The sequence below is a fragment of the Pezoporus flaviventris genome, unplaced genomic scaffold, assembly GCF_033815535.1.
Source record: "Pezoporus flaviventris isolate CSIRO_AGI_PZ_B2104156 unplaced genomic scaffold, CSIRO_AGI_Pfla_v1 ptg000096l, whole genome shotgun sequence".
Classification (NCBI taxonomy): Eukaryota; Metazoa; Chordata; class Aves; order Psittaciformes; family Psittacidae; genus Pezoporus; species Pezoporus flaviventris.
Genome location: NW_026892644.1, coordinates 3,253,840 through 3,274,282, shown reverse-complemented (window position 1 = coordinate 3,274,282; position 20,443 = coordinate 3,253,840). Strand labels below are relative to the sequence as shown.

The window sequence follows — 20,443 nt, the reverse complement described above, 5'->3', positions numbered from 1 at the left end:
TGGAAAAACAATGGAAAACATATTAAACAGAAGATGTTCTAGCCCAGCACACCCACAAATATTCAGGAATACCTGATATTCTGGAATTTGTGGGCGCTACAAATATTCAGGAATACCTGATATTCTGGAATTTGTGGGCGCTACTAATGTTCAGTGTACATTGTTTCCTCTGCTGTTAACAAGTTCCTGCTACTGACTGGATAACCCAAGCAATACCATGTCCTTGAAAATCTTTTCTTTTTTTTTTCCATTTTAATGACTACTGCTTTAGCCCAGCAGAGAAAAGAAAAAGACAGATATGTGCGGGCTAAAATCTTAACCAACTGCAGCTCACTCTGCCAGAGGTCTGAATGAGAGTTTTTGTATGCATTCTCCACTTTACGTACTACTCTGCATAACACTGATGACTTCAGAAGAATCTCTAACAATATCTATAGATGCTAGCTGTGATCCAGCTGTCTCCATTTGTCCACAAAGCTAAATTTCTATTATTAAAAACCAGAAGAATAACGCTTTCTCACATCCACCTTTCTTATAGACAGGTATTCAGGTTTGTGTGTGATATCAGGTAAACAAGGCAAAACATGTAGTACAACCTGCATGATGTTTGGACTCCTGCTGGAAGAATCCAGGATTCATCTGGTACGAGACACATACTTCTAGCTTCTTAAAATCTAAGGGCAGTAAGATGAAATATGTCGAGGGAGGACTGTTCTTAGCAGGAACATATCTTTTGTGCATTTGATAAATGGCTCCTTTAAGTTAGCAGATAGTGATCTTGTGTGCATGAATGAGCAAAGCCCTAAACAGGAAGAAGATGCTTCTGTGTGTGGAAAATTATACCTTTCTGTATGCGTGCCTACTTATTTGTATGTTGGTGCTTTTCCCACAGGAACTGTTTCCTTGGTAGTGTGGAAATGGAGTCAAACAGGGTTTCTTCCAGGGTTGAGCAAGAAGCAGACCCCAGTGTTAGGGTCTGGCTAATGCACGATGATGATTCATGTCATGAGAAAAGATCACAAGTTTTTATCTTCCTCTAGAAGTTAATTTGTCCACTCATTACTGCTGGGATTTGGGACATTACCACGCAGACACTGACAGGAAAAAATATTTTTAGGTTATTCTGGGGGCAGAACCAGTAGCCTTGTCAAAATTACACCAGCAGCAGTTTAGATACATATTCAGCCCTGGCTAGGTTTACACTGATTGCCTGTAGTCAACACTGTTTCTTAATTTGGGCAAAACCACCAGTTCTGAGTAAAAACACAAGTAGAACTACATCTTTCCCAAACCAGCATCTGTTCTCTATCTAATCTGCCCATGGCTAACAATCCATTTGGAGTCAGATAAGATCTATTTCTGTTCTACAGTGAAAAGCTCAAGAAGAAATATGACTAATAGTTGAGAAGGAAATTTAGCCACATGTCTTTATTAAGAATAAACATTCAATTCCAAAGATCATTGGTCACTTTGGAATAATCAATTTCTGTGATGGGGTAGCTGAGGTAGTGAGTTGAAATGAACCAGTGAAGAAATGGGAGAGACTTTCACAGTTCCTTAAACGTTGTTTTGTTTGGTTTGGGTATTTTATTTTTATTTTTTTTTTTTTTTGGAAGAGAAGGATTTCCGTTGAACAGTTCTTCCTTAAATGCTGAAGTGTTCTAGGAGGTAACTCCTAGAATCTGATCATACAAAAATTTTTTTGATTGTTCTTTCTCTCGTATTTCCAGGGGTGGATTCTTTCATGCTGGAATCCCATCCTGGGGTTCATCTGATCTGTCTTTTAACTTCCTTCCTCTGACAAGTTATCTTCTTTGTGGTGCTAGGACAAGTCTACAAGTGCAAGTCTACATTAACAAAGGGATCTCAGTTTGCCATATCCTCTGTGGTTCAGGCTTTACCATCTTGGATACAGTGTCATGCTAATCACTTGTGGTTTAGGCAATATCTGCTGAAGTAGCTGTGTTTCAGGCTCAGCTCACACAGCTTCTTTGCTTAATGCCATATCCAATGAAATGGGGACAGCAGCATTACCTGTCCTTGAAAGTTATTATGAGATTTATGAATCCTTATTTGAGCAGTTGGCTAATCTCATTGTAAAAACACAAAAGATAATGGAGTCAGTCTATGTCCACGCTTGTAAGGTGCTGGAAAATGTGGTATTAAGCACATCCATTTCATTAGGTTGGTACTGAAGTGGTGCACTGTGCACACTGTTAGTGGACACTGTGGTGTTGACAGCATTATCTTTCTAGTGACACAAACTGATATCCTAATCACTTATGCTCTCTAGGATATCAGTTACACTTTTCTCAAGTGTTGTAGGACCATTAACCTTAGCTTACCTCTCAAATTCAATGTGGTTAATTATAGCCTAAGTATCTAAGCTTTCATCTTGCAATGGCAATTAGATATGGTAATCTGCAATCCTTTGTAGCCTAAAGTGATGGACAAGAGTGTTGTGTGCTGTTAAACGGCTGCCATGTTCTGCTATAGAAGTGGCTTTGTTTTTCACAGTGGGAGATGCTGAAATTTATAAAGGCAGCTATTTCTAAATACACTCAGTGTAAGTGGGAGAAGGCACATAAACAAATAAACATGGGCTGAAAGGTATATTGCACTCCAAAGCAGTAGAAACATAACCATTTTTTTCTGTAGATCAGCCATGAATGTTATAAGGAATATAAAATAACCTCAATATCAAAATTTCCCTTTCTTCTTCTTCTTCAGTGCTCAAACCTGTGAAATGCAATTTGCTGAAGAAAGTCAGGCTGACCATTTGTACTGATTTCATCTTCAGCTGACATATTTTTGTCCTCTTTTGTCCCAGTCATACGCATTTGCAGTTACCTGATATTGCCATCTAATAGATAGGAACTGAATAAAACTGATCTTTATTTTTGACTGCCATACCATTTTTAAATGTACCATTTTGTACACCTACCCTATTAGTTCATAAAGACCTGCCTTATACATTGCTTTTACAGGCTAAGTCCTGCACACCCTACTACAGTCAACACAGCTCTCAACATGAAGTCTCTTTGTGCCCTCCCCAGTGTCATGCACAACCAGAGCCTAACTTTCTATTAAGACCTACGGTAGTGCTAACTGCTGGAGATAAACTGGGAAAAATCTTGACCTTATTTAGTGAATTTAGCCTCTTTTTCTTGGGATTGACTTCAACATTTACAAAACCATCTGCTGAAATTCTTAGGTGAGTGTCTGACGAATATATGTGTCGGTCTGTGGGTATCTGTGAACAAAGATATTCACTCTTTGCAACAGCTCCTGCAGTACTTGAATTGGGGATATTAGCATGTTACACAGCTGGTATTTTTCATCTTTGCCCTTTGGAAGCAATTCTGCTCAAAACCAGAAGCTGCATCTTGGTACAAAACCACCTGGGCATTCAATGAACCTTGATTATGGACAGAAGTGTGGCATCCCTTTGTGGATATCTGGACAAACTTGAATGGAAAATGAAGAGGAAAGTTATTGGTGAATCACTCCAGTCCTGTGATATGGAGAACACACAGGCTACCATGGCTTTGTCATACTTTCACTACTCTTGCCACAGACTGCTGGGCCTTAGACACCATTTGCTGTATACAGAGCTTCATCGCACTAACAGCAACCAAAAGGTAGTGGATCACTTGGTACTGACGCACATATCGATATCCAGATTCTTTAAGACTCTTATTAGATTGAGGAGAAGGATCTGATGAAGCTTCCTTTTACCTCCACTCTATTCACTCACAGCTATCTAAAGATTTTTTAGCCCTTGCAATGTTACTGATCCCCTTTAGCCCTCCTCCACTCAAAGCATGCTGCTGTCACTTGCTGTTGTACCAACTCTTCCTAGATTTTTTTCCTTGATTCATGATGTGCCAGGATCCTTTCCTCACCTTTCAGCCATTTGGATAGCCAAACATTCACTGATTCTGTGTGTTTCTCTTCGCTTTTATCCTGGTCCTACTCTGCTGCTCCTGCTACAGAATGGAAAGATCTTAAAGCAGCAAAACTAATGGCGCCTTTTGTGAGAATTTGGAAGCACAGCCTCTAAATCCCTTTCCAAGCTGAAATATCTTCTCATTTTTGCCAGTATTTCTTCCCTCGCTCCCTCTAAGTCTAATCAAAGGGTAGACCTTTAAAAGCAGTCAGATGCAATATAGTCTAATCATCATTACTCTGTTAAAAAGTTGTTGGCATGGAAGCCCCTGAGTAGCCAGCTTGGTAGTATTTATTGGGATTTAAGAGCTTACTATGACGTCCAGTAACTGCCTGGATTGATGTGTGAGAGGAGAAAGAAAGAAAGAGAGAAGCATATCTTCTTGTCAGGAAGTATATGAGATCAATAAATGGATGGATGGATGGATAGATATGGATGGATGTTTACTCTGTCCTGCACTGTTATGTGTTCCCAGACAGCTACCCCATTCTTCTAATGTGTCTTGCAACAGTTCCAAAAAAGATTAGACCTATCTCTATATTGGGATCATGAGTAGATTTCGTCACGACTTTTTCCGGTCTTAGTGATCTTAATTTTTCAGTGCCTACATACCTCCAGAAAAACACATTTTCTGTAAGATTGTCTTTTTTAAAAACTTTTCTACCTAAACAATGATGACTTAGCGGTGAATTCCTACCACAGGGATTAAATTCACTGGAGACAGCACATTTTAGATGACTCTGGAAGATTGTAGACTGAGAAAATTTATAGCAGATTCCCACCAATGCACCTTTTGCTCTTTAAGGTTCATAACCCTGCTGGGGTATCTACTTATCTATTCCAGTGGGCTGGATCTATCTCTTTGTCCCTTGCTATGGTAGAAGTGTCTTTCTGGCTCTTTTATGAAAGCCCTAAGAAAATCTGGAATGTAGCAGGTTTTTGGGTCTCCATCACAACCTGAGGTGAAGTTCCCCTCTTATGATCCCATTGCTTCCAGACAGGGAAGGATTGTTTGTTTTTTTCCTTTTTCCCAGAGAAGAAAAAATAAAAGAAAAGCTTGTTTTAATGAATCTCTTCATAAAAAAAGCTTTCTGCTACCTTGAGGTCCAGGCTGCAGCCATTTTCAAGATGAAGGAGTCACATTATTTGGTGGATTCCCCATTACTATAGTAGCACTTCTTAAGTGTAAAATGAATCTTAAACTAATGGGAAGCCCAGTAGTACATATTCCGTATACATTCATGTCCACACTGACACACAATTCTTCTGACACACAATTACTTTCCCTTAGTCTATGAAATGGGATTTTGAAATTTTGGGGTCCAAAGAGGCCTGGGGATCAGATTTGTTTTTATTATCTGGGATTTCAGTTGAGCTCTTAAATGTTTGTTTCATATTCTTTAAGCAGAGCTTCCCCATCTGCCTTTTACTTGTTCCCTAGGATCCTCCCCTAGGCTGCCTTATGGGAGCCTGGCAGCCACAGTAGTCTCTGATGAGATTAGTCACAATAATGCTGCAGAGTTAAGCTCCTTACAGTGAAGCCTGGGAGAGCTGGTAATATTATCCAAAGAGCAAAAGGCTAAAGCAATGTTTGTTGTTTTGTTTAAATTATGGCTTGAGATGGTGGCAGGCCCACTGCAAATATATAGGTATATTTCCTGCAGGGCTACTATAGGACACATGAGATTCAGTATTACAGTGCACCTATGATACCTGGATATATGTAGTACCCCATTTATTTCCACATCTTTGGAGTCTATTAAATCACATGGGTGAATGTATCTCTGCTGGCTAGGGTCTTAGTTAATTTTTTTCTCTTTCATGCACCAGAGGGAAGTTACACTGAGTACTTAAGTTAGCCTGACACCTTAATGCAACAGCAGGAAGAGTATGAAAAGAAGTAACACTGCTGAATGGCAAGTTACCTTTGCCATTAGTAACTTGCAATGGCTTTTCCACCTGAAAACACTTTTCTCTTCCAGTACAACAGTATGAATTTTCTGCAGTTGCCATTTTCACTATTCGTGTGTCATCCCATAGGGGTGTTGAGAGTTGCCTTGTGTAATTAAAGTGTGTTATTTTGGCTATAACTGGATAAACATTATTTCATGCACTTTGTAATCCTCTCTTAAGTAGGTTGACCTGGTATGACTTTCATTTTGTGATCCCATGAAAATGTCGCTTGACTAGCTTCCTGCTTGAGCACACAGGCATAAAACTAACATCTACCTATGATTCTATATAAGCCCTGAGAACAATGATATCTAGCTAGTCTCTTTGCATAGTCAATTTGCAGTTCCTAGTTAGCATGGCATTAGACTGTCTCAGTAACTACAGAATTGAAACCTTGAAAAATAACCCCCCAAAAACCAAATAAGTGGCATCTCTGAATGAAAAGTTCTGATCGTTGAAGACAATCGTGTCTGATAGTACTGAGGTCCTTCTCTACTTTTCAATTTCAGAAGACAAGCCAATAGACATCTTATATAGCTTTAAAAGGCTTGATATGGGGTTGGGTTTTTTTTTGTTTTCCCCATAGAACTTATTTAGTTCATGGAGAATATTGTGATTTCCTTCTCTTGCCACAGCCTCTTTCTGGTCTTCATCCAGCTCTGTGATGTAGAGCTAGGAGTCTTGATTAATAGCGTGTAGATCAGGGACTGGGTTAAAATTACTTAGAGAAAACACATCCTGCCGTTATCCCACTGCAACTCTCCAAAGACTTTATTATCCCAAAATGAGCAACACTGGAGCTTTTTCTTCTCTGTTTGAAGTGATGTGGGTCAAAGGCGAAGCAGAGCAAGAAGTGGAGCCTCTAGTAGTGCTCTATTAGCATGTGTCCGCATCCTCACTTCTTTATAACTCAGAGCTTGGGCTTCAGTTCAGTTTCACCATCTGCACTCAAACTTACTTCTCTTGCATCAGCCACAAAGGCTCACCTGAATTTCTGTTGAGATGAGATGATGCACATCTTCTCATCTTGCCTTCTTGCCCTGTACAGCAACTCTCTGCTGATAGTTCTTGGACATGGGCCTCTGGCATCTCTTGCTTTCTGAGATGGGAGAGAATCAGTGAGACACTCAGTCCCTGGTTCTCTTCGTTAACAGGGCTAAGCAACGCACTGCTCTTAATCTATTGCCTCCAGACATACTTTCACTGCTGCCTTCTGTGTATGTGCAATGTTTTCTGGACAGGCTATGCTGTCTGTGCTGCACATGATCTCCCTTTGTTTCAACCACATGGTATTATCAGAATAATTGAATGTTTGAAGGTGCAGAATGAACATGGGGAAGGTAAATGCATGAGATTTCCCAGCTAAAATTGCCAAGAGGCAATGTATCCTGGGGAGTACTAAAATTTAACATCTGACATAGAAGGGTAAGAGTAGTTCGAGCAGTTCACTAGTGCAGTTTATTCCAGTGCAGACTTAAATTCAAGGTTGTTTTTTTTTAGTGTTTCCCAATAATCCAAAACATAAACACAGTTCAGAAATTACTCTTTACACTGAGAATTGCCCATCTCTCTATTTATTATTGAGGGAGCCTAGGGTATACATTTCTAAGATTCAGAGTTTTAAAGGGCAAAGAAGGCTTTGGTCTGTTATTTTGAAGACATTCAATGGGTCAGGGGAAATATGGCTTAACTCCAAAAGAGGAAATAGGACATCAGGTGTAGTCATCCAGCAAAAGCCAGGCTAATGCTGGGACATGATTCAGTGAGAGTGGGGGAAGAGGACAGATATGAAAGGTACAATGTCACAAATCTAGTTAGAGATCTTAAAGAAAGTGTTCAATTCCAAAAAAGTGTTCAGGGCACATGCTCTCCCCCTCTCCTGTCAAGAAAATGGGAAAATAAAACTTGTGTAGGAATCAGGGGCTGGGTTTTTAGCTACTCTGTAGTTTCTCTTTAGGTCATCAACCACATCAGTAATTGCCTGCTGCATGCTGTCTCTACACTTAATCATTTACTTATTTCTTAGTTATTTGAATCGGTGTGCTCAGATTGCCAAGAGCCCCATAATAGGAGATACCTGCCACAGATCATCTGCCAAGTGGCTTTTTTTAATCTCTTTTTCTTCATAGTAAGATGCAGATGATGGAAAAATGAACCGGCTCATCTTGACAGCAGGCAGTACTGCATTGCCATCTGGTACAAAGAGAAAGGTGTTCCAACATGGCTATGGATGGCTGCAAGTTGGAGGATGAGATTACAGGAGAGGACTTATGGTAAGTACTGAAGGAAAGGAGGGCTGCAATTGAGACTAGGAAGCTTTTAGTTGCTAAATAACCACAGTAAATGTATGCCCCATTGCGCAGGAGATACCTCTACTTTATAATAGCATTAAGAACACCTCTTCTGGCAGGGAAGCATTGTTTCCTCTCAGCAGGGACAGAGCGGTGGGAGTTTCTGTCACAGCTGGGGAACTACCCAGTACCAAAAAAAACCACCACAGTAGGGAAAATAGTACAGAAGGATCTAGGAAAGGTTTCTTTTCTTAAGTGATCAAAGTTGGACAAAGGTCATGCTCTGCCAGGAACAAACGGCGCTATTAGTCCCTCTCCAGCCTTCCAGCTGTGCTGCTGAGTGTCAAGCTGAAGATTTTTGTATTCTCCTGGCACAGGCTCAGGGTCACCTAAATTAGGTATGGCACTGACATGTAGCGAACTCTTCCTCCAGAAAGACTGCAGTCTACACAGAAAAGGCAAGATGAAAGATGGGAAGGGAATGGAGAGTGACTGGACCCAGCTAGTACTGCTGCTGAGAGTCAGAAGTGGGAGCCAGGGTGTAGCACTAGCATCAGGCATCTAGAACTTTATCTGTGTTTTGGCATCTAGCACTTTATGCTGTCAGACACATTGCCATTCGTTCATGTTCTCAAGGACTACACTGTGTCCCTAACAGAGAAGAGTAGTGACACTGTGGGCTCATCCTCCTCCATCCAATTTATTTATTCCATAGATGAAAAAAGAATGCTCTGGATGGATTTTGTCACTTTTGACACTTTTTCATTACTTTTTCATTTTTCTTTGCATCTCTCAACGCGTTTGAATTTCTTTTACCCTGCCTGTTAAGCTGTTACCAAAATCAAGATGTGATTTTCAAGTTAAATGTACATTCTTCAGGTATTTTTTTCCTTTCAGGAAAGAAGAAATGAAAGTATCAGCCCCCCCAACAAAGAAACTCTGAGAGCTCATGGCCCTAGTAAGTGTCAGGGCTGCATGTTTATTTCCTTTTATTGAAAGATTCTTATGCATCAAAGTGTCTCAGACACAAAGAGCAGTAAAAGCCAGAAGCATAAATTCACCTCTATAAGCTTATACAGTATCTTAAGGAGTGTCAATGGACAGAATTATAGATCAGAATAATCTCCTTTCCACTGCATGCTGCAGAACCGAGCTCTAATAGATGCAAGAGTCACTACCAAAGGGTCTGCAAATAATATGCAATAACAGATTACCATAAGGATGCATAAACCAGAAACACAAGAAAAATACATTCACATACAGTATGCAAATGGTATCTGAAGCCATCTTTTGCAGTTTGATTGCTACCTTCAAAAGCCGCAACATTTTACTGATTTATATCGTACTGATTTCTGCCCATTTTCTGGCTGGACATATTCTCTGCAAACGCACACATTTTTCCTTTTTTTTTTTTTTTTCTCTGAAAACAGGAAGTTTGCCATGCTGGATCAGATCAATGAACTATCAGAAGAGACTTCCTGCCTTTACTCCTGGCTGGTGCCTGATGTTTTGCTGAAAACTCCTCCTTGACTTATTTTCCCAGCCAGATATGCAATGATGCCGGTAAGAGACATACATTACTTCCAGAACCCCCTGGGGAACTAGTGAACACCATAACCCATGATTTTGATTATCAGTATGTCAGATGTTAAAGCTACAGCTGCAATGGTCAAACAGAGCTTCTCGAACACAGCAGCATTATTTCACTGATGCGACCCACAGCAGAATTTTCCATGGCTCAGCTGACTTTGTGGTGGGTAAAAATCATTCTTGTGCAGAGAACAAGCACAGGCTTATGAATCACTTGAATGTCCTTCCAATTCGCAAAGCAGGGATTAAGTACGATTTAAGAGGAACATATGACTTGTGCTTGTCCTCAATACAGTGGTGACTTTCATATTATGCGAAGAAATAGCTCCTTTGTTTTGTATTTACTTGGTGTTAATGTCACTGGATGTCCTGTTGTTCCCCTGGCCAGGGTAAAAGAGCAGCCTGGTCTGCTCATACAGCAATTTGATAAAGCAGAATTCCACACCCAAATGGGCCCTGCAACCTCTGCTGTAGTAACATATAACAGTATTCTGATTAATTTAGTGCTCCAAGTTATAATTCACAGATTCTTTATCCTGGTGGCTAAACAAGTAGAGTCTTTTGTCCTTCATGGGCTACTTGGCAAAGTGTATCTTTGCGCAAGCAAATTTGATTTCTATTCCCTCTTGCCATGTACCACTTCCTTTTTAATGACCATTTTTTCTTTTATCTCCTTCAGTTGATTGTTTCCTCCAGTTTTACAGCAGAAAGGTCAAAGTTCTGCTCCACACACTGATTTTCCAGCTGGTAGCAACCCAATGAGATATGTGTAGTCACAAGTGCCTGTGTGTGTTAGAAGGATGACCTTATTTTAAATAAAGTTAACTCTAAAAGCGTACAGCTGCAGATAATCTGAAACTACTCACAATTTGTGATGAATTTCATAAATTGGAGTGACCAGTTTAAGAAAAAACATTAGAATTACTTTTCTACTGCTTTGCTGTTGTAGGAAAATGGCCTTACAGAACTAGGTACATTTTCATAAAGAAATGTGAAATCTGTCCATAGATATGTAAGTGTTAGTGTGTGAATTCTGTAAAGTTAGAAACAAATGGGTAAAAAAAATAAATCCATATTCATTCACAGTGGAAAAAGAGATGGATTTGCCATGCATAAAACATGACAAGACACAGGAGGCCTGGGTTGTGGGTATTACCTGTTCTTGCAGCTAGGTTGCATGCCTTGCACTTCACTCAGTTCATGGAAGGCTCCATAGCCAACACCTTGTTGGCTTATGAGGGAGAGGCAAGCATAAGGTTTATGTTTTTAAGCTGTGTCAATGAGAATAAGGAAAATCAAAGATTATGACTGAATGACAGGCTCTGAATCCAAATAAAGGTAGTGAGTGGGTTGAGTGTGGAACAAGGATTATGCCTCTCCAAAAAGCATGCCTACTTGTTCAGTTACTGGGTCACCTTCAGGTTTCAGAGAGACACCTAAGATCCTCCTATAAGTATGTTTACTGTCTCCTGCCATACATCACACTGGGTGTTTACCCAGCCCCATGCTGCAGTCCCATGTGAGGAAACTGGCTTTGTCCAGCAAATAACATGTTCCAAAGCATCTCTTGGAGTGTAAGAAAAAGAAGATATTCAGTAAGATTGAGTAAGAACAGAGGTTCAATATTCTGACTCAGATTTGGGGGTTCCTAGTGCGTGTCTTTGCCTTTTATAATACACTGTTATTAGCAAAACATTTTAAAGTAGCTGCTGGCAAGACATTTTGCACTGTGCTGTTATGTTTGCCTCACAACACACATCTTGCCACACTTGCTGCTATCTGTACCTTGTTGAAAGGCTTTTCTTGGCATGTCTTGCATTAGCAATGTGTTTCTCTGCTGCATAGTACAATGGGATCATTATCCTGGAATCAGTCCTTAGACACTATTAAAGATAGAAAATACCATACAGTGTTGAATACTAACTCAGGGACTATTGCTTTGAGGCAATGGAGCACAGACAGGAGGTAATGCAGATTAATGTCCTTTCTCTTTTCCTACATAATGCAAAAGGATTTGGAATGTGAGACATAATGGGGCAAAAGCTTTAGAAATTCAAAAGGCAAGCAATTTGTAAATAAATCAGCAAGTTGCCATGAAGGGAGAGAAGATTTGTCTGAAGTGTAATGGCCCTACTGCAATGTGCTCACTAAGCTCTCAGTGTCATTTTAAATATCATGAGACTTGATTTTGAGACTTCAAGGGAAAATAAATCATAAAAAGAGGTGCTCAGGACTCAAGTACTAGGATCTAGCAACACATTTCAATACACTCAACAGAAAGTGGTCCATTCCCTTCTGCTATACACAGCACAGTAGAGGGGAGGCTTGAGTCCTCCAGAAGAGGAATAAGTCACAAACCTCTAGACTCCAAACTAGACTCTGGCACAGACATAAGTAGGCAAGACACAAAAAAGCAAGACTGAGAAGCTAGAGCAATAGCAGTGCCCAAGGCACAGAAGACTTTGGATGCTGATGGACTGATAGTCTCTGAGGTGTATCTAGCTGCCTTCATTTTGGGTAAGACTTAGAATAATTTTGAAGTGATTACAATCACCTGAGGACAAGGCTTCAAAGCATCTGGGTCATTCACTTTAATACACAGCAGCTGCCAGTATTTTTGTTTATTCAAGTTCCTTCTTTTTATATAAATAATTGCTTCTGCTTCACTTCAGCTGTCTCTCCAGTATACAACAACTATTCTGGCCAAGTATGTCAGAAAGCACTTCAAAAAAAAACCTATCCTATTCCTTAAAGAAGTTCTACAACTGTAACTCTGACTGAGGCGGTAAGGAAAGTACATATTTGAAACACACTCTGATAGGCATTTTTGCCTCTCTTGCATGATGATAATGCAAGAGGAAGCCCTGCTGCCAAACTAGCTCTGCAAAGCAACTTGCACTAGGTTTCATCGTGAGAGAACAACAGTAGCAGGGAGCATTTCCAACCCGGTGCTATAGACAGAGGCACTTGAACTATCCACTCAGCATTTTCTTCCCTTGTGTGTTTTTTTTCCCAAGCTTTTTGTAGACTTAGAGCTGAGGCTGCAGATTCTGAGTCCCTCCAAGAGAGATGGAGCCCCTGACTGCAGGGCTTTTGATTTTCCCTAAACCTTTCAAGTCATTCCCCATTTGATATTTGTTCTCCTACGCTGCACATGAAGCATGGTGCTTCTGTGAGGTCCTGCACCTGCTTGGTCTTTGCTCAGGTTGTGTCAAGTTGTTTCTCCCAGGTCTGCAGCTATCTTCAGTTTTCCTTTACATTGTCCTGTCACTGTAGTTGTTACCTATGATCCCTGTCAGAATGCAGCTGCTTTCCTTTGGCCATTACCCATGCTCCTACTTGCTGTCTATCTTCATACCTGCTTCACTCTGAACAGCAGCAACAAATGATGCCCCTTTTCTTCCTTTTTTCCTGTGTGTGACATGTTTCTAAAGCCTGGCTGCTGGACTGCAACACACCCCCCTCTACACCTTCTTCTTTACTCAACGTATTCCTTGCTTCCCATCTAATTTTAGGGAAAAAGCATTGCTGTGGCCCAGCTTTGGCAGGTAAGGATCTCTTCTTGACTGTCTTGTTTTTGCTATCAGTCCCTCCACTGTTTATGCTGCCAACTTTGTTTTCTCTCACACTTTTCATTTCTGATACCCACGGCAAGACATCTGGTGCTCAAATCTGCCCTGTTAAGTGCTGAATCACATAAATCCTGCTGCAGCGTGCTATGAGTCGTGTCAGAGCAGAGCGTGTTAGGCATGTCATACTTTGGAAGGGTGCTGCTTGACTCCTGATCAGTTCTTACCAGAGCTTCCTCCAGAATCACCTCTCAGAAAGCAGACTGTCCGTCTCCTGTCCTTAAAAATGACCATTTGCAAAGGCATCTCGGAGTGGCAGAAAGATCAAAACTGATCAATGTACCCTGAAAACATGTCACACTGGGTCTTATATGCTCTGCAATGCACATTGATGAAGGGCCAATGGAAATTGTCTGGCTCAGATAAAGCACCCTCTATCCCTAGGTATGAAGTTACTCATTTCCTGATGTCAGCTCTTATATCCGCAGGGATTACTGCTTGTCCTGCTTTAAATAAAATCCCATCTTGCACATGTGTGCACACACACACAAACAACACTCAATCTTTTGCCTAGTAACAAGACAGGCAATGTCTGTAGTCCTTTTTCCTTCCAGTATAGCCACATACTCTGTTGTATGAACTGCTTCAATGACTTTATCATTGCACCCAGGCAGCTTTTCAGGAGCACTCAGCATTTCCTCATCACACTTGCTTTTTGCTGGACCTCAAACTGCATCTTTATGCCATACCCGAAAGTGACACAATGGGATTGTCCTCCCCCCCTAGGCAGGAGCAGCAGCTCTTTGTTTATCTGACTCCATCCTGGTTTTGTCAGGGCTCCACCAGTAAGTGTTCAAGGTGCTGACTTTGCAGCAGCATGACTCCAAGCTTTCTGTGGCTCTATCTGTTCCAGGGGCTTATAGCAATTTGGGACTGGTTCCCTGCATTGGATTGCCTTTACCCCATCACATGGGGCTCTGACTGCTGCCAAATTCTGTCTCTGTGAGTTAACTGTTTAGACAATTCTCGTGTTTGCAAAGGTGGAAAGACAGACAAGAACAATCTAGTAGTTCATCTTCTCTATGAGCACCTAGAAATCCTTCACCACTTTTGTTCTGGTCATTTCCTTAGCAGCTCTAAGGTTTCTGAGGTATAAGTGGAAGCACTCAAAAGTTCACAGATATTCTGGTCACTGTCCTCCGCAAGCTTCAGCTTACCTGCATTTGGGCTAGTATGCAGTTCTCAGCATCTCCTTGGGGCCAGTCACAATCTGGAATCATGACTGGGGACTCCCTCTTCAGCACTTTCAGTTACAGCAGAATGTGCCACCACCCACTGCTTTGATGTCTGGGAGCCGCTCTACTGCACGTTTCAGTGCCTGCTGGGAACGTTGTAATCATAATCATGTTCTCGGCATTCACACTCTGTCAGGTGTGATACAAAGAGAGCATGAATCCAGTTCAAGATCCAGACCTAACTCATCACAGACACCGAATACTTTTGATTTTGATAGATGAAATCGAGGCTGACTTCTATTACTGTTAAAGCCTGGTGACTTCTCTCCAATCCCGTGTGCACTGGTTTGGCATCAGTGTAGACTGCAGATGCCTGTTGTTTTTATTTTTCCACTGCTGCTGATTTATTCTCTGCTCCTTTCTCAGTGGGTCTCTTGACATCTTTCCTCTTCCTTTTACAGAGTTTTCCCTCAATAACACTGAGAGTGTCAACAGTTTCCTGTTTCGGTAGCTTGAATGTCAGGTTCATAGTCAGCTTTTGAGGGAGGTATCAGTCTCCTTAAACTATAAGGCAATACTTTTTTGAAAGGCCAAATGGGGCCCATGATGACTTCTCCCTCTGCTCTCCCAGACTGAAGATATTCTGGTGGTATGCTATCCTTACTTGAGTTGCTTAGGGATGGATGGACTTTCTGAGTGCCCTTTATCATAAGACCAAGTGATAATGTGCCATACTTCACGACAGCTTACTAAGAACTCCTATCCATTCACTAGACTCAAAATAGCCTCAACTGTAAAGCGTCACTGTAAATTGTTAAGTTCCATTACTGCAGTATAATGTTGTCATTAATGAGTGTTCCTGGAGTTCTATTGCAGGTGACCTTGCAGCCCAGGTAGGACTAAATTTGGTTGTGAATGGACTATTGGTGGGACAGCTGTAATTATAGCTATGGTAGGACTGGTAGACTATTTGAACACTGGGAGTACCCTGAAATGGCTAGACTTGTTAAGCCACTTGTTAAGCAAAAAAACCTCAACTAAAGATGATTATGTTAATCTTCATGCTGCCTTTAGCCTCAAGCTTGGGGTTTCATAGCAAGATTTGTTGTTCCTTAAGAACTAGCACTTCCTCATTCTTTTCCGGGCAGTTCAAGTAGAAATGCCATAGGAAGGGGGGGTTCTTTAGATAAGTGTCAGCTTTGGTGAAATATCTTTCTTATAAACTGGAATCATGCTGCAAATGATCTCACACAGAAGAAACTTGAGGATTCCCAAAGTTGAATTCTTTGTTGTGTGCTACAATGACCCATTGCAAGAACTGTTTTTTGGGTTTACAGAAACATACTTGCTCTGGTGCTGTTCTGTCTTCCTCAGGTGTTCCCCATCTCTGACAGCAGCACTTTATGTGGTGCTCACACCTAGTAACATGGGGAAAGTTCACTCTCTGGTTTCTATACCCTGTGGCCAGCAGCATTCATGAACAAAGTTCTTGCACCAGTATGAGATCTAAGCAATACAATCATGGGAAGCCAACACTGGATACTCTTAAGAAAGAATTCATGTGTATTGAATAACTGAGTATGCTCAAGTAATCATAGACAGAAGCAGCAGTTCCTAAGTTATTTGGGGCTTCTTCTCCACATGTTGTTCCTGCTGCAGAAAATGGGAGACAGAAATGATTTTCAGAGACTTGGTCCACAAGTCTCAATAAAATACAGTCTCTTCCTCACACAGGCCAGACCAGCCTGCTTGAGCATGGGGCTCCCCCAACAGCAAGCAGCCAGTTGGGCAAAGCTCTGGGAAATAAAATCTAGGACTAGGAAAGGAGGTCAGAGAAGGAGGAATCGATATTAAAGCCATGAAAATATTGTTCCTGAGCATTTTTAATTACATTTCATATAGAAGTGTGTTCCTCTTACGGGTACATGCCCACAAGAATGTGATATTTTCTGGACACTGTGGGGTGGATTAGCATCTTTGCCCTTCCATTTTGTCTGATTACACAGCTGCTTCAGAGGAGGACAGAAGCAGGTTCAACCCTGTCCTAGTACAGCGCATTTTCTGTCCTCCCTTGCCGAGCCATCCTTCCACTGCCACACTGCAGCAAAACTGTCGGGTGAGTGAGGGCAGTTTCTGCTTCTTTCTTCCCAGGGATGGATGCACTCCCAAGTTCTCATCTTGCCTTTGTGTAGCAACAAGATTGGATCTACTCATTGCCTCTTGGGAATAGATGGCCCATATTTAAGGCTTTAAAAAGGAGCAGGAAAAACAAGGTAATGATATGACAAGAGGGAACAAAAGTCATTGTCATCTCCCATCAGCTACCAGTATGTTTTGAAGCATGAGATTTGATTATCCCAGTCATAACAATGCCTAATAATACTGCAGGATAGTAACAAGGCTCATAAATCAGTATTAAAAGATATAAACTTTTTAAAAGATCTTTTGTTTCTGCTAGGGAATAAAACCCAGCTGTCAACACCACAAGCCCACCTTTGGTTCTATCTGTTCTATTCTATCTGTAGACTCTTTCCATCTCATAGGTCATTACGACCAATAGGTCATTATGACTACTCTGCAAGGCAAATTTAAACAGAAACATCTCCCTTCATGCATAGCACCCTCTGTCTCCAAGGCCATTAAATTTTGTCTACGGTGACACCTTCACAACTCATTTGTGGGTTTCTGCAGTTCTGAATGGAGCTGTGTTACGAGGTTGTTTTCCAGGTGTGAATGAACTGGGGCTACCACGCCTGTGAAGATTCATAAGGTTCAAACAACCCCAGACATCTCTTGCCACTTTGGATTTTTTAATGGTTTCTGTCACAAGGACTGTCTTTTCACGTCATGAAAATTTAGCATGCTGACAATGTCTCTCATGACACCTACATGAATAACGTCATGCTGGGAAATCCACTCTGCTCCTGCATCCCTTGATTTCAATCAGCAGTTTTCAGATCCCCTGGTGACAGTGTTTAAAGCCTATTTCACTGAATAAAGCCAATAGTTATTTTTTAATCCAGCTTCAGATTCGCAATCATTCAATACAATTTTTCTTTAATCCTTACAATACACTAAGAGTTTTAATCAAAAATTTGTTCTTCTCTCCCTGAAATACTAATAAAAAAATCTGCGGAATAATAATAATAAAAATATTTCTGGGGAAATCTTTTGTTTACCAGACTGAAACACAGGAAATCTGCATCTTTGTCTACAAGGCAAGACTTTGAACTTGCAGAAATGGTTCTGCTTTTGCTGCGCTGACCTACCTTTGACACAAGAAGTCTATCGGTTCTGGTTGAACTCTGAAAAGTTACATCATCAGCCGTAAAAGTTGGCAGTGAAGCTCCTCACCCCGTGCAACTCAGAACGCCTGCTGCTTCCCCATCTGCTTGTGCTCATCCACGCTACCATGCCAGGCTGGATGCACGTTCCATGGGGGAGCTCAAGTGGGAGTGTTCTTCATAGTGAAAGGCTATCGGAGAGGGATAATGACATTTGCATTGTACCACTAGACCTAGCACACACAAAGCTGTGCTTTTGATTGCTTACAACTTGTCATTTCCCTATGAAAACTTTTATTCCTGAACAGCACTTCTCAGTTTGGCTCAGGGAGGCATTACCAGTTCAACTGCTGGTGGCCATTTTCTGTACTATAGAAAGTATGGAAAAGCAGCAGCCTGACTCCAAACTCGGCAGCATGTTGGAGTTTCCTTCTATTCCTTAGCATTTAATTCAAGCTACTTAGCACTGTAACATGTAACATATGACCTCTTTGCAATCTCTAGTTTTATTGTTCATTAGTTTTATACACACCTTTTCAGTGATCCTATGGCTGAGAGTCCACTCTTCTTAGATATCTACCTTCCAGCACAATTGCTAATGTTAGTTTGGAATGAGAAATCAGACTTCAAAGCTATTAAAAATGAGGCAGGGGGTACCAATATCCCAGTTTGCCTTTTTACTACCTTGTAATGTCAAAGCAAAAGGTGCTATTTTTTTACATGTTTTTTCTGTTGCTGGTGTACCCAGAGCTTCCAATAAGGATTTGGGTTCTGCTCTACAAAGACAGCTCTCAGGATCAAACAGCCTAAGCAGCTGTGACAGGCAAGAGAAGCACTTTTATTCCTATTTTCCAGATATAATGTATAGACTTGCCTGCAATCATGCAGGAAGACAAGGGCAGAACAGCACCTTGAGCTCAGGCTTCTGATTGTCAGATCTGCATTTTCATCACACTCCTGAGCATCCGTATTTGTCTTTGAACTCATACAGGGGGATATAACACTGCACCAGAGGCGGGTGAGTAGCTCACAGAGCTATTTCTGCAAAGCAGTTCCAAACACACTGAACGCAGAGCTCTCTGAATACTTTGCAGTCAGCTCTATGCAGCATGTCATCCAGGCATGGAATTCACTGCCATAAGAGGATGTTGAGTTAAAGGCTGTAGCTGAGTTTCTTGGAGGGTTGAAAAGCCGCCTGGTTAGTTTAGGAAATGGAACTGCCTTTCTCTTTGGAGGAGCTTTAGTTTGCAGTGTCTAGGGCTGCTGGGTCTAAGTCAGGGTGCTGATGCTGAGCTGCTAAACTGTCAGAAAGAAAATGAATGGTTGTGATTTTCACTAGGAGAATAATCTCTCCTTTTATTTGGTGTTTTGATTATTTTGCGCAGGAGTGGCATAAAGAGACATTTCCTTGCTCAGAAGTTCACCAGAAGTTTCTCACAAAACTCTCAGCATATGTGACACTCACTGAGAAGAAAGAAAGGAAAAAAAAACAACAAACCCATACCAGGCTAGACAGGAAATCTGTTTCTTTTTCCTTAGTTTTGTTTCCACCAGGACTGGTGAATGCAGCATGCAAAGCAGCTCTGATTACAGCACAGCTAGGGCTAGTGGATTTTAGAATGGTTTGTACTCTAGCAAAAAAAACCACTCCAAGCTAAGAACACATGGGGATAAATAACAGGAAGGGAAGAAAAGACAGAAACTGTCCGTGAGGTCAGGTGATTAAGTATTTTTGGACTGCCAAGGTGGTGATCTTAAGTGACAATAATGTATTATGCAGCGGAAAGCTAATGAGACCAGGTCTGTTAAACATGGATTTGGTGTTACTTAGCCCTGGAGTGCTTCAAATTACACAGGCCCCGGCTGTATTTTGATCACCTTGCCTGCTTTGACAAAGTGAGCAGAAGGCTTTTATATAATGTACATGATCCTATACTGTAGGGAACAATCCTGCACTGGCAGGGGAGGGAAGCTGATGACATAATGGGTCTTCTCCATCTCGAAGTTATGTGATTCATCAACTAAATGAATTCAGCGGGATAAAGCAGCATGAAAGGGCAATTTCCTTGTAACACGCTGCCTGCCGATTAACTCTTCCCTCCCAGTTTCAGCCACACTGCTCGGGACCCAGCCTCCACCACTATGCCTAGAAGGCTCTGGCTGCACAGCCTCACCTGCTACTGAGCGTACGGCGGGGCGGGGGGCCGGGACCGGGACCCGGGGCCGATCGGAGCCGTGCCAGCCCCGCACCACGGGCGCTCCGGGACACCGCAGGCGCCGCCGCCTCCCTCCGTGTGGGATGTGTGAAGCCCTACACCACACCAGCCGCCTCCTTTGCAGGTGCCTGCGGGCTGCGAGCCGGCGAACGGGTCCTCTTGTGCACAACCCCCGCCGCCCGCCGCCCCTTGCCCCGGGGTCCCACTGCGGTCCGGGTCCGGAGCCTGCATTGCGTCGGGGGCGCGGCGCGCAGCGCGCCGCGGCGGCGGGGCCGCGCTGTCGGGCGCCCCAGGGGGTGCAGCGTGCCTGCCTCCGCTCCTCCCGCTTATCCCGTGCGTTCCCCCCCATCCCCAAA

General features: G+C 42.0%; 1 long non-coding RNA gene across 1 annotated transcript; it reads left to right on the top strand.

The window, feature by feature from the left end:
* The first annotated feature begins 425 nt into the window (after window positions 1–425).
* On the top strand, window positions 426–10,617 carry LOC133281108 (uncharacterized). The gene is made up of 5 exons (XR_009747381.1): window positions 426–642; window positions 8,032–8,175; window positions 9,091–9,151; window positions 9,831–9,946; window positions 10,463–10,617. It is a non-coding gene; the product is annotated as an uncharacterized LOC133281108 (long non-coding RNA).
* Window positions 10,618–20,443: the final 9,826 nt, after the last annotated feature.